The sequence below is a fragment of the Tupaia chinensis genome, unplaced genomic scaffold, assembly GCF_000334495.1.
Source record: "Tupaia chinensis unplaced genomic scaffold, TupChi_1.0 Scaffold000350_1, whole genome shotgun sequence".
NCBI classification, from domain to species: domain Eukaryota; kingdom Metazoa; phylum Chordata; class Mammalia; order Scandentia; family Tupaiidae; genus Tupaia; species Tupaia belangeri.
In genome coordinates this window covers 6,456,697-6,471,657 of record NW_006159844.1, presented here as the reverse complement: position 1 = coordinate 6,471,657, position 14,961 = coordinate 6,456,697, and the positions used below count along the sequence as shown (strand labels likewise).

The 14,961-nt window shown below is 40.6% G+C and overlaps 1 pseudogene; it reads left to right on the top strand.

Annotated features, from left to right (window-relative positions):
• The first annotated feature begins 4,428 nt into the window (after window positions 1–4,428).
• LOC102490196 (2-iminobutanoate/2-iminopropanoate deaminase pseudogene) lies at window positions 4,429–4,817 on the top strand (annotated as a pseudogene).
• The last annotated feature ends 10,144 nt before the right edge of the window (window positions 4,818–14,961 follow it).

Below are 14,961 nucleotides of genomic sequence, written 5' to 3'. Positions count from 1 at the left end.
TTGTGTTTTTTAGTTTTGCTATAGGGTACGTGCTTGCCAGAGTGAGAGAGGAAAAGTAAGAGATAATTCCTCAGGGGGTATGGCTGTGCCACAATCCCCTCTTCTCTGTTCTCCTCTCAGGATTCAGGGCACACATGCACATGTGCCTGGAGTGATTTTCGAGCCACTCAGTCCAAGACTTGAACCATGCAGTAAGTCATGAGGGATCCAGCACCTTAACCTCCACATCACCTGCTGCCTCCAAAAAAAGTATTTAAAAGTATTTAAAAGTCTAAATACTTTTAAAGGGCCAGCATTTATACATAACTGAGCAGTGCCCTTATTTTAAGTTTTATTTTATTATGTACACATTTATGTAAATTGCCTTTTCTCTTTTCTGAATCGAAGTCCAACTAAGCCAATAATGGCAGATGTGGGGAAAAGAGCTCTGTTGCCTGTGAGAATATTTTCCCCATCAGGTCTTCCACTAGACTCTGATGACAGAGAAGACATGCATATGTGTAGGGCTGTTATCCCAGGATCACAGAGCTGTAGCATTCTTTATGAACTAAAGAAAGGGAACAGAAACTCTTCTCACCTTCAGCCTATGAATTCCCTTCCAGCTTTTCCTGCTTGTCCATAGCCAGAGGCCTTCCCAGGCCATCTAATATCAGCTCTCCTATCCACCTGAAACTTGCTGCAGTCTTTTCCTGTGTGTGAGAGAGATTCATTATCTATCAGCTCATCTCGATGGAAGTGCAGTGACTTCAAGACCACTGATAACTATCAGCAAGAAGCTGACAGCTCCTAACCTAAACATCCTAAAACATATTTCCTTTTCTCAGACGCTTTGCAAGGTATGGAAACAAATATTGTCGACTAAGGAGAAATAAATCTCTCCCTGCTACAAAGACCACAGGAAATGCAGAAGTCCGGGTGCGCCTGTGTCCTCAGCCTAGTGTCATCCCAGGGACAGCCTGCCCTAGAGCCCAGCTCAGCCACAGCTCTGCAGGGTCCACCCTTGCGATCTCCACCCTTCTCTAGCAGAGCCCTTCCCAAGGCAAGGGCAAATGTTTGTCTCTATGCCTGTCTCCCCATTTCTCCATTCAACTGTCTTGTGCAGCTTTTATCAGGACCCCGTGTAGCAATCGGAATTTATAATTTGCACTGCTGGAAGAAAACTCCCTTAAAGATGAGCAGCACCCTATTCTATTTACTCAGAGAAAAACGTACATCCAGATTGGCAAAGAGTTCAAAGCCACATAGGGGGTGGCTGAGGCAGAATCATTAGTCTTCTAAATCTTTATCCTATTTCCTGCCAAGGTATAAACGTTTCAGCCACAGCTGTATTGTATACCATTCTTGGGCTCCTCAAGTCTGCCTCTCTGCCCTGGCAAAAACAAAATGAGCTAATTAAATGCTTGCCCCTGACTTATTTTGGATACTTCATGGAGTGTGTGAGAGTCCAAATGAATTTCAGGCCACTATTGATTACTTCAAATGTGGAGGAAATCATCCAAGCATGGGAAGAAGGTGAGGAAGCTAAACCTGTGGCTGAGGGTTATTAATATTGTAATGCTTTTGCTTATTGGTGCAGAAAAGCAACTTGGCTATAGAAGGAACTAAAGCTTTAAGCTATAACGGAGGAGAGTAAATAGAATCCTTTAAGGTTGAAGAAGAGTCCAACCAAATATTCTACCTAATTGCTTTGGAATAACCAAGATCACCCTGTTTACTTTGGGAGAAAGAAAATCAATAGATTGTATTTAGAGGAAACTAAAAGCACAGTTGGGTCATTCTCTGTGTGCCTAGTAGACAGTGGGACCTTGGCACAGATCCCCAGAGGGGTGATAATTAAGTGAAAAACAGTCCATGCTTCCTAAAATAACCCAAAAGACTTAAAATACAAAATATTGGGTTGTCTGAAAACTCATGATGCATTTTTTCTATGTTTTTTTTTTTTTTGCATGCAAAAAATACATCATGACTTTTCCAACAACCCAATAGTTCACTGGAAAACCTCAAAGCTTCCAGTGGAACCACAGAACTACCCATTGTCAAGAGGCTTCCAAAGGTAAGTAAAGTTTTTCTCACCCTTCCTTCCAGCTCCTACACTACTAAGATGGAATTTAATCTACTAGTAAAAAGTGATATGCAGTAATACCCTTACTCACAGAGATTTCTAGAGTCCAAATTAAATTTACGCAGTAATACCCCTAGTCACAGAGATTTCTAGAGTCCAAATTAAATTTCTCCTATTTCTCACAAAGACCATTTAGACTTTCAATCCTGAGTTTTGCATGCCCAACTTTTGAACTTTCCGATGCAAAATAACCAATATTGTCCATCACGTGGTAAGATCACTTCAGAGGACATAGGATATTTTAAAGACAAGTGCCATCATTCAATAGCTAGTACAGGCCTGACCCAAACACCTGCCAAGGTAGATAAACCTAGCCTCAAGCTATGACTATTTCGAGCCATCATCTCTTTGTGATTCACCTTTTCATGGTGATATTGAGGATATAACTGACATCTAAAAGAGTGTCAGGCTGGAATTCAAGTGGACATTTAGACGACGTATGTATTTGTATCAAAGTTAGTTATGTATCAAGCTACTTTTAGTATAGTATCTAACTAAATAATTCTCTCTTTTTAAGAGAGAGAGATTTTTGCTATAGGGCATGTGAACTTGCTGGAGACACAGCAAGAGACAGAGAGACAGAAAACAAGAAATAATCCCCCCAGGGGATGGCCATGTCACAATTTCTTCTCCTCTAGTCTCCTCTCGGGATTTTGGGTATGCACGCACATGAGCTTGGTATGAATTTGAAACCACCAGGTCCAGGACTCAAACATCTGTAGACCATGTGGGAGTTCAGCGATGTAACCATTACACCACCTGCTGGTCTCCTAACTAAATAATTCTAAAAACACTTTCTAATAAACTAAAATGACATTTTTGCAGTGTGGATTTTCAGAGCCAGGATTAACTCATTCTGTGTAAGAAAAACAGTTTTTATATCTTTTATACATTGTCATATTCAGAGAGAAAGTATAGTGTAATTATAAGTTATTCTAAAGTCTGCGAAAACATGTTCATCCTTCCGCCCTTGACCCTTCCTTCCTGTCAGTAGGTCATCACACCCTCGAACCCCTGCTCTGTAATCTACTGGGTCCTTGCTTTTCTCATGTTCCTCGGCTGGCTACAGCCTCCTCTGATCTCTTTCTCTGGTGTGCTTGCTCTACCTCAGGCCTCCATACACCTCCACACTGTGCTCCCTCCTGAGTTATTGTAAGATTTTTATAGCTCTCTGTTATGTAGAGAAACCATCCAAACTCTTCAGCAGCATTGCTGTGGCCCTTCACGAGACCCCTAGGCTACCTACCCTCTGGCCTCACCTCCCCATACCCTCCAGCTTTCTATGCTCTGGTCCAGCGAGAGGCCCCTTTTCTTCTGTAAGTGTGGTACATCATGCCTCTCCCATTTTTATATACTATTCTGACTGAAATAACCTTTCCTTGCTCCTTTGCCAGGAAAAAAAATTCTTATACCTGGCTCCTCATTACTTCTAGAAGCTTCTTCCTCTCCCCTTAGACAGAAATATTTTCCCTCTTCTGCACTTCCATTGCTTTCCAGAACACTGCTGGCTACGTGTTTATTATCCTGGGTACATTACCAGCTCCTTGTGGTCAGACCCCTGGCTGGGCTTACCTGTGTATCCTCCATGCTTCCTTCAGTGTCCAGCACACAGAAGCCACACTACATCTTCACTGAAAGAATCAATTTCATTGGATTTTTTAAAAAAAGGGAACCAGCAGTTAGTGTAATGGCTATGTCACTGGACTCCCACGTAGTCAACCGTGGTTCACTTCCCAGACCCGGTGGCTTAAAACTCATGCCGGGCGCGTGTGCATGCATGCCCAGGATCCCGAGAGGAGAATAGAGGAGAAGGGACTGCGGCGTGACCATCCCCCCTGGGGGGTGATTTCTCGCTTTCTGTCTCTCTGTCTCTCTCTCTCTGTCTGGCGAGCGCACGCACCCTATAGCGAAAACTTCTCAAAAAAAAAAAAAAAGTATTGTCCCCAAGAGCAGAAGTTAAAAGCCTGGGCTCTACTTTCCCAGGGAAGACAGCTCAGTGAGGTACATTGTAACACCCACCTCTACTTGTTTTACAAAAGTATTTCTTTTATTACCAAGTTTAATGTGGGGTGTGGATACTGCTGTGTTGACAACATTTTATCTTTCTGTTGTCACACATTGTTTTACCAGGGAGATGCTTCTTTGTATCTCTATCAGAGAAAGGCACTCTTAAAAATGTCTTCTCCAAACTTGAAGATTGAAACTAGTTTCATCTCAAGAACTACATTGTGAGTCCGCTGGGAAGTGAGCAGAAGAGCTGTGAGAGGGCTACTTCTCCCCGAGGGAGGAACCAGAGAGGATTAATCATGTCATCCCTCAATAAAAATGTGATCAGCACGGCCAAAGCCCCAGGGGCCATTGGTCCCTACAGTCAAGCTGTGTTAGTGGACAGGACTGGGCATAAACCCTTCAAGTGGACAGTTTGTGCCAGGAGGGGTGGCAGAAGAGGCTAATCAAGCTCTTATAAACATGGACAAGGTTCTGAAACCTGCCAGCTGTGACTAAAGTACTGTGGTGAAAACAACTGTTTTACTGGCTTACATAAATGACTTCCGTACTGTTAACAAAATCTACAAAGAGTAAGAGTAGCTTTCCTGCTAGAGCCACTTTCCAGGTTACTGCTTTGCCCAAAGGAGGTCCAGTTGAGAATGATGCAGTAGCCATTCAAGGACCTATCACAATTTCAAAACTGTAAGTGGCCCAGTGTTGTTTAGTCTGGAACTTTCATTACGTTTTTAAACTAAAATCTTAATTTTTACAATTGATGAAAGTATAAGTTTGAGTAAAATATCCGAAGCTATTACAGAATGCATGTAATAAGGAGAGTTGAATATGATTAAAGATTAGTTACTAATGTTCTAAATTACACTTAATTACTAAATGTAGAAGAGACACTCATTATACATTCACTCGAATTTTAAAAAAGTAAAAAGAAATAACATTTAGGGAAGAAGAGTTTATTGTTCCTGAGAAATAATCAAGAGCACACCTAATTCGGTTAAATTGTATTTACTTACTGATGTGAACTACTTAATTCTCATGTTAGATATGTGGTTCTGCTTTTGCCAGAGTAAAACTAAAGTATTTAAATTTGGATGGTTGAAATATAGGAGAAATACATGGACCAAAATTTTGTATAAATAATATTTTTCTAATAGAAATCAAATATATATACGAGTTCAAAAAAAACTACATTGCTATACATCTCCTTTGGTTTTAGCTTTGTCATTAAAAAAAAAAAATGGCACAACTTGTCGTGGGTATGCATTTATTCAGTAGAGTTCCCTGAGGGGGACGCTGCAAGGGACATGTTGGCTTGCCCACTTACTTGCACAAACCAGGCATTTAGGATCTGATTGCTGGGTTACTGTTCTTGGTCCAATTTAGAAAAGAATATTTGGGGATGTGTTTCCTAAGTCTTATTTCCTCTTTCAATCTTGAATCTAGGTAATCATTTAGTTACATATTTTCAACTCCAAGACATGATCTATTCACCTCACAAGACCACATCTTTTGTTACGGTTTTCATTTGTTTCAAATTTTAGTATTTTAAAAATTTTCAGCACTATTAATTTTTACATATTAGGTCATTTAAAAAGTCCTGCTATTTTTTTTCTATGTTTTTCCATGCAAAACTGTGCCATGACTTTTCCAACAACCCAATACATTCACATAGTACAAAATTTAAAAGGAATTATTTATTAAATAATATACATTGCATGGCACCAAATTCTAAAGACAAAGATTACAAGGTAAAATTCAACTTATCTCTCAGCCCCTCCTCCCTTCCTAAAGGCAAGCAACATTGGCTCTTTCTTGTAGGTCTTTCCAGAGATGATCTGTGCACAACCAGCAAATACTTCTTTTTCTTTTCCATACAATTGCCAACATACTATACACATCATTCTGTATTTACTCTTCTCTTCTAATTTACTGTGGAGATTGTTTTCTATCTATTGAGAGAGTTCTCCTTCATTTTCACAAAGGCACAGTTTTCTGTTGTTTCTCTAGAGTAATCCTATAAGTATGGTGGGTGGTATGCCCAGGTCCTCATTCATTCAGGTCACCTGCTGGTGGCTTCTGTAAGGTAAATGCCATGTGTCCAATAGGCAACATAGATCCCTTGAAAAGTAGCATTGCCCATATGTAGCTGGCACATATATGGATTGAAGCCATATTTGGCCTTTGCCATAACAGATCAAGTTATACCAATTGGCCTAAGGGACTTTATGAAAGCAGAGTACACCTCTGGATTCCAATGCATCGAAAGGACTATATATTCCCAGCCTTTGCTTAATGACTCAAGATGAATGTATTATTATTTTTTTTTGAGAGGTTTTTGCTATAGGGCGTGTGCGCTCGCCAGACAGACAGAGACAGACAGAGAGATAGAAAGCGAGAAATCACCCCCCAGGGGGATGGCCACGCCGCAATCCCTTCTCCTCCATTCTCCTCTTGGGATCTTGGGCACACACGCACACGCACCTGGCGTGAGTTTAAGCCACCAGGTCCGGGACTCGAACTGCGGTCGACTACATGGGAGTCCAACGATATAGCCATTATGCTAACTGCTGGTCCTGAATGTATTATTTCTTTAGGATCTGCTCAGCAAATCTCTTTTTAACTTACTTATACTGGACCTAATGAATTTATTATTGGTGAGATAAAATTATTTAGCTTTATTATCACTGCACCAATTAGACTTTATTTATATTATAAATACTATGACTATAGCTACAAGTTCATTTCCATCATGACCCTTACATATTTTACTATTGAAATAAGAATCAGTACAGCTCTGTAAGATATATTTAAGATGTCTAAATTTCTGGTCTCTCTTCCCCTCTTGTTCCCTCTCTATATTGTACAATACTGTAGCCATACACAGCATGAGTCCTTGAAATGTGACTAGTTTCATTTGAGATGGGCTGTAACTATAAAATATACAACAGGTCTAATGTAAATTTATCTCTGGGTGTGTATAATATTTAATTAACAATTCTATCCTTATTATATATTAAAATGATATTTTGGATTTATTGGGTTAAACTAAAAAATAATTAAAGTTAGGTTTAACTGTTTCATTTTCTTTTTCAATGTGGTATTATAAATGTAAAATACCCCAGCATCTGTGGTGCAGCTGGTAGCATTAGGGATTGTGGAGGTGTAAGCCACATGCTGACCACAGTTTAACCACATGCTGGCCCAGTCAGCTTGAAAACATGCTAGGCATGGGTGTGCACCTCAGGATCCTGGCGAGCTAAAGAAAGGGGATCGCAGCATGATCTAGCCCTGTGAAGATTGCTTCTCTCTGTCTCTCATGCATGTGTACATGCTCTATCATGAATTTTTTAAATAAAGAAAACTAAAAGTTACCTATGTGACTCCCAATACATTTATATTGGACAGTGTTGGTGGAGAGCATGTATTTATTTCCTACTTAACAGGAAGGCAGACTAAAATGATACAAGTACATTCTGCTTTAGCTCCTGGAATCTAGGTATGCCTTTCCTTTTGTTAATACATCTGAAAAAAATTGAAATTCAGACTTCAAATATGATTTATCAAAAGATAACAAAGAAAGGAAACAAAAAAATGTGTTATCAAAACTATGGATTAAGAATTTCAGAAACATCAAGGAAGACATCACATTCACCAGCAAGTTACATGTAGAAGAAGTACTTGGTAGGATGCCTAACTTATCAGAAATGGATTAATGGAGCATGGCCTAAAGGAATGGTGACTAAAAAGTCAATAATTGATGTTAGTTACCAGGTCTAAAGCCTTAGAACAATGATGAGCCTCAAGATACCCTTGGATGTGTTCTTCATCCAGTTTCTTTTTGCCTCTTTTAAGTTCTCAAGTTAAAAGCAGCATGTTAATCAGACTCAGGTAAAAATATCTAGGATCTTGGGACCAGCAAGTGGTGTAACAGTTACATCGCTGGACTCCCACGTAGTCTACCACTGTTCGAGTCCCAAACCTGGCGACTTAAAACTCACGCTGGGCATGTGTGCATGTGTGCCCAAGATCCCAAGAGAAGAATGGAGGAGAAGGGACTGTGGCAAGGCCATCCACCCTGGGGATGATGTGTCACTTTATGTCTCTCTCTGGTGAGCGCATGCCTCTCTAAAAAAACAAAAATATAAGAACTTGTGCTACAAAAATAAAAAGTCCTCTTTTCAGGATTTTTTTTATGAAGACTATGAATTACCAGATTTTTGTATTTCATATAAAAATAAACCCTTTTCAAGTTTCTATCATATGAAGAACACTGTCAGGCACTAAGAAAACTATACAGGACACAATCCCTATCCTCAAGAAATGTATTATCTACTCGGTCCATACAGAGCAATCCTCTTTCTTATTTTTTTCTCCCTTTGCTCTTTTAATCCCCATTCTTTCCTCCATCGGAAAGGGAATGTTTTTCTTGTGAACTGTCTGGCCTCCCTACAGTGACTCAGGAGACTCATTAACCACCAGTAAATAGGTAAATCCCCACCAATACTGATGCTGGGAACCTGTTCCGTATGAGTTGGCCCTGTGAAAGATGGCTGGATTCCCAAAGGTCTACCGTCTGGAATGTCAGCCATTGTGACCCTTGGCTAGAGCCTCACAGGTGATCACCACTGGTGTTTCCAGCATCTGATTACATATGGGAGGGCTCCCCTGTTCAGAAGTGACACAGGACTCTCTCTGGATAGTTCAACTGCTTACTAGGGACACTTCCTATGGAAGTACATTTAATGTACACAGTATGACCTATAGTTTGACTCAGACAATTCCACCCAAACCCTGCAAGTTTCTGGAAAATTTATTCAGCCAGTTCTGAATGGTATGGAAACAACAGAGAAACTCTTAATTGCATTTGTATAAATTATTGAGGGATTTTTTTTCACCCCTAGGGGATTGATGATTAAGGGGAGATGGAAGGAAGATTGTTGCTTGGTAATATTTTTCTCTTTTCAAAGCCACACTCCAACATTTGGCATATTTTCCTATTTCTCTTCCTTGGCTAGATCTAGTTTGCTAGTTCCTTGGCTCACCTCCCTCCTTGACTTACATTTACTCCATGTTCTTGTCTCTGTGCTAATGGTTAACAGAGCATGTACTGTAAATTAGCATTTATAAAAATTAATTACACTGCTTCGTAAGATAGAGCAGAAACTTAGATTGTCTTCAGCAGATCATTTGTATTTATCTGTTAATTATAAACCTTAATTGTCTCTTTTTATCATATTAATTTGCACAAATTGTATGACTTCAGAGTTTGGCAGTTTTCAAGCTCTTGAAATACAATTATTCTCTTAACGTTCTTTTCAGAAACATGGTATTCATTAATGATTAGGTTCGTAAAAATTAGCAGTTCTGATAATTGGCCTTGGCTTCTCCTTGGTTTTTTTTTTTTTTTCTTTTCCTACTGAAGTCCTAGTTCTCACAACTATACATGTCTATTGGCCTTTTCCTGTGCCTGAGCTCTGTTTTAATTGGACTTCATAGCCCATGAGATTTCACAGGATTTGGGCTCAAAGTAGAATGTAGTTCTATGCCAAGTAAGTTGATTCCAAGTAGGTTTGACTCTTGGCCCCCTCTACCCAGCAGAACTTGAACTTTTGTTCCATTGGGTTCATTACTTGCCCCAAATCCTTGACATAAAAGACTTAAATGTGAAGGGAGAAAAAAGGCTTTCCAAATTCTAGTACCATTTCTGAACAGTTCAGACTCACACTTTACACATTAGAAAGCAAACCTGATGAAGAAGGGGCTCTTGAGGCTCTCCCCAGCCCCGTCTCAACTACGGCTCCATTTCCACTGGAGTATGGCAGCCACTGAGAAGTCAAGCATCATACAGAATGCACCCAAAGACCAAAAGAAACTTTCTTCTTTCAAGAGGGAGTACAAGTCTGAGTTATTTTAAGCAGGAGAATGATGCACCCTGACCACCCTAGAACTAGCTAGATCCCTGCCTTGGGCTCCACAGGCATTTTTCAGAGACCTTGCACCCAACTTCAATGATGCACAGATAATTCAGACTTTGTCCCCAAAGGCTTAAGATCTCAGTAGCAATGAGTAGGGAGACATTCCTTCCTATAGTATCCCATGTAAGACAGAAAAGATGAGGATTTCATTCTGTCCCACTTGAAAGTCCCAGATGCTTTCCTCAAAACAGTGGAGATCATGGAGTGTGGGATGGTCATGCAACATTATAAAAATAATGCCAGATACAACTAGAATTCTTTGCACTCTATTAATACATAGCTTGCTATGGTTCTGCCCCTTCAGAAGCAACGCTCTAGAAATACTTAGCTTGCTATGGTTCTGCCCCTTCAGAAGCAACAGTTCAGAAAAGTTAGGTCAAGTTTTCTCCTATACTACCTGAGATGGGACCCTAGCCAGGTATCAATTCGAAAGTCAAGACCTGAAGTTTTTGAGATGTGGTTTTCCGGGGATTTTGTTCATTTCATTGACTAGGTAGGGAGTGCTGTGAGAAGGCTGACTGACAAGAAGGTACACAGGAAAACAGCTCTCTCATGTACTGGAGTAGGGAGTCATTTGCTCTACAAAGAGAAAGGCTTCCCTGTGTGTTCCAGCTACAACACTCTATGATATACTCTTCAGATCAAGTTACTTTCAAGAAAAGGTGTACATTTCCACACACAAAGCACTTGCCAGTCAGATCTGGTTTCCTCTGGTGCTGACTTACACGAGCTCCTGCCACAAAAAACATAGTCAGATTACCTCCCAACTCTCTCCCCCTTCCCTCTCCCCTGGTTCCTATCCAAGGGAGCATTTCAGCCTCTCATGACATTTCCTGGACTGAGTCTCATGAAAATATAAGAAGCCATCTATTCAGTCACGTGGCTGTAACTTGTCTCTTTTATAAACTGGAAGACAGGACTGCTACCAAACAATGGCCAGAAGGAAAAGAAGGCACCTCCCTGGTTAGCATTTAAACATAAGGGTGGGAAGTTGAGGCAGAGCTCTCCACAACAAATATCCAGCTCTTTATGTGGCAATATCCCCGTGGGAAAGGCATCTGGATATTCTTGGCCATCTCAGGTTAACTATGACAATATCTTGGCCTATTACTGCTCGACCTCCAGGCCCAGTGTGAATCAATGCAGTACGCCAGGCAAGCAGACTTGCTCTTGCCAGCTGCTAACCTCTGCTGTCCTCTATCCATCCTCCTTTATAGGTACCTCCTACTGTAGCTTAAGTGGCACACTCCTTAGATCTGGCACTACACAGCTCCTTAGATCACCCAGCTGACTGGGCATTGGATAACATTGGTTTAAGTAAGAGTGGCTATGAGTTAGCTACGCAGTTAATGAAGATCTGGCCATTGGTTATCACTAAGCAGAACGGATGAAAACAGAAAGGCTGTATCAGGCTGTCCTAAATGTAACCACCTAGTCATGATTAAGCTGAGAGCCACAGTTTCAGACTAATGGAGGAGGACAAAAGATGAAACCCGAACTCTGCTTCAGGCCGGCCTGCTGCTAACTCACAGCAACACCTTTACGAGAATTAGGAAAAGGCACCTATTCCCTAAGACATTTACTCTAATCTGTTAAAATATCATAATACATCCATAAATTCACCCTTTATTGTGGACCCTGGTGCAACACACAACCTTCACAAGGTACTGCAGGCAGTAGCTCTATTGAAGAGATAATCAGAAGGATAATTGTGGCTAATGAGCTCTTTACTTCATGTAGGCATTGAGCTGAGAGTTTCACATATATTGTCTCATCTAATTGTTATATCAACTTTAAATACAGGTTGAGCATCCCTAATCTAAGAGCCTGAAATTCAAATGCTCCAAAATCCAAAACCTTCTGAGTGCAAACATGACACCACAAGTGGAAAATTTTACACCTGATCTCATGTGATAGGTCACAGTTAAAACACAAATGCACAACATACAGTTTATTCAGTGTCCCCAAGAGAAAAAAGGCCCTCCTTCTTCAGCTGTAATTTATCTTTTAATAAAAACACAGTATCACAGGTGGAGACTGAAAAACTGTCATCACTGTTGCTGTCATGTAACAGCTGATGCATGTATTCTGGTGATGCTACTATGCCACTATGTTACCCTGAATGCATTATTTTTTTTCATGATATTAGTGATAAGTCACATACTTATTGTCTTTATTTACGTATGAACAAATGCAAGAAAATTATTACTGGGCTAGCAGGTGGCACAGAATTGAAGGTGAGTGGTTCCCATATGACTGACTGTGACTCAAGTCCCAGACCTAGCAGTTTGAAAAACACACCAGGTGCATGTGCATGCGTGCCCAAATTACCTGGAGGAGAATGGAGGAAAAGGGATCGCAGAGTGGCTATCTCCATCAAGGGGGGATGTCTTACTTTCCCTCTCTCTCTAGGTCTCTCTCTGGTGAGTGCACACTCCCTATAACAAACTTAAAAGAAAAAAAAAAGGATTACTTATTGGTAGCATAAAAATTCATCAGAGTTATAAATGATGGTGATGCCAAACAACCACAGTATGTTCACAAGAATGGTTGAAATAGTGACACTTTTGCTACCTAATGGTTCACTGTATACAAACATTGCTTCATACAGAAAATTATTTAAAATATTGTGTAAAATTATCTTCAGACTATGTGTATAAAGTATATATGAAACATAAATGAAATTCATATATAGACTTGGGCCCCATCCCATAATATCTCATGATATACAAGCAAGTATTCTAAATTCTGAAAAAATCTTAAATTTAAAATACTTCTAGTCTCAAGCATTTCAGAAGGCATACTCAGCCTGTACTACTATTATCCTATATAGATTTTGCAGATTAGGTTGCTGGGGCTAAGCAGCCTGCCCAGGCTAGAAGCTACTAGGTGGCAGGGCCAAGATTTGAATACAGCTCTTTCCTGAATATGAGCTCTTGTCCACTGTGCTCTATGGAAATAAAAACACAGCAGTTTTGCATGTCTATGAAAAAAAACGCACTGAGGGCAGATCACCTTGAAGCAGGGGTTTGAGAAAGGGATTTGGATGCCTGTGGTCTGTTGAGGGCAGGCTCTTCAGAAGAAACTTGTAAGCTAGCAAGGAGAGCAGGAGAGGGAAGGAAAAGATTCTGAACAAGGATATGGTCTTAGGGAACATCTAGCATGGCCTGACGAAGGCTCTGGAGAATAAGTCAGCAGCAGCATTGTTCCACCTTGAAGCAAAAGGGTCAGCCAGCCTCTTGTACCACATAAATCGTTCAGTCATGGCCATAGGAGTTGAGCACTAAGACTCATCCATGTATCTCCCAGTGAAGTGAATCCAGAGGTGACAGATGTAAACTGTTGGCTTCAGTGGCTTCAGCACTTGCAGCAGCAAGAGAATGGTTCCACCAGTGGGTAAAGAACATCCAGGTGGGGCACCAGTAGCATTTACTACAGGCACCCGGTACAACTGGTAAAGGGTCTGCAAAAGGAAGACTCTATGGTGATTTTAGTGTGTAATTTCGCTTGACTTAAAAATGAAATTTGGGGGGACCAGCAGTTGGTGTAATGGCTATGTCACTCGACTCCCATGTAGTCAACTGCTATTCGAGTCCCAGACCTGGTGGCTTAAACTCACGCCGGGGGTATGTGTGTGCGCAAGATCCCAGGAGGAGAATGGAGGAGAAGGGATTGCAGCGTGGCCATCCCCCTTGGGGGGAGGGTGATTTCTCACTTTCTGTCTCTCTGTCTCTCTCTTTCTGACGAGCGCACGCACCCTATAGCAAAAACCTCTCAATGAATAAATAAATGGAAGTTTTTAAAAGTTTATTTCGTTACTTTCATAAGAGAAATCATAAGAGAGAGAGAGAGACGCGCACACACACAGGCACCCACCATACCATAATTCCCTTACACCAGTCATATAGCAAGTCAGGACCTTGGGCATACACTCCACCTGTACCACATCCACTCAGGATCCAAATCATGTGGGCCATGTGGCTTACAGCATTGCAGGTCAGTCCACAATCACCTGTTTCACTAAGGTTGTGCCTAAAAGGGAAATTTATCTATCATATAACACTGAAGTTACAGTCCAACCATCTCCAGATTTATGGCACAGACAAGGTGCTTGTCACTCTCTAAGACAGAATCACAACATGCTGTCAGATATTACCACTCTGCTGTTCAAAACCTGTCAGGCACTCACTGCCTTCACCAAACTACCGAAAGAAGAATTTCCAAGGTCAATGTGAACATCCTTCAAACCACCTTTCCTCACTTACCATCCCTTCTGACACCCTATGCTGCAATCCCTACTTGGAAAACTCTTCCCATTCAACCACAAAACTTCTTACTTATTCTCATGCTTTTATTCATGCTGGTGACTGAATTTGAAATGTCCTCTTTCATCCATTTGGTGACTGTTGAAACCTGAGTGAAGGCTCTTTTGTTGCAAAAAATAGACTCTCACTCAAACTAACTTAAGTAAAGTGGGAGTCATATAAGGAATCGGTATCACTCAGGGATGGAAAGACCATCACAAAAAAAATGCAAACAGAAACTTGAAAGTCAGCTCTCTCCCTTAACCTGTAGTACTCTTGTTATAGCACAGAACTTTGAAGGTGGCATCTTAATTAATACTGGCCTCTGTATTGCCCTTTCCACATAGGACTGAGGCCTGATATCTATGTACAAGGGGTCTTCAAAAAGTTCATAAAAATTCTACATTATGAAAAAAAAACCTATGCATAGATTTCTAGTTTTTTTGCCACCAAAATAAATTCATACTTTAATTTTATCTTTCCACTAATTTTCTGAAGTCCTCTAACTCTACTCCATGAGGCAACAATTATTAGGCCAGAAAGAAATACCTGATAT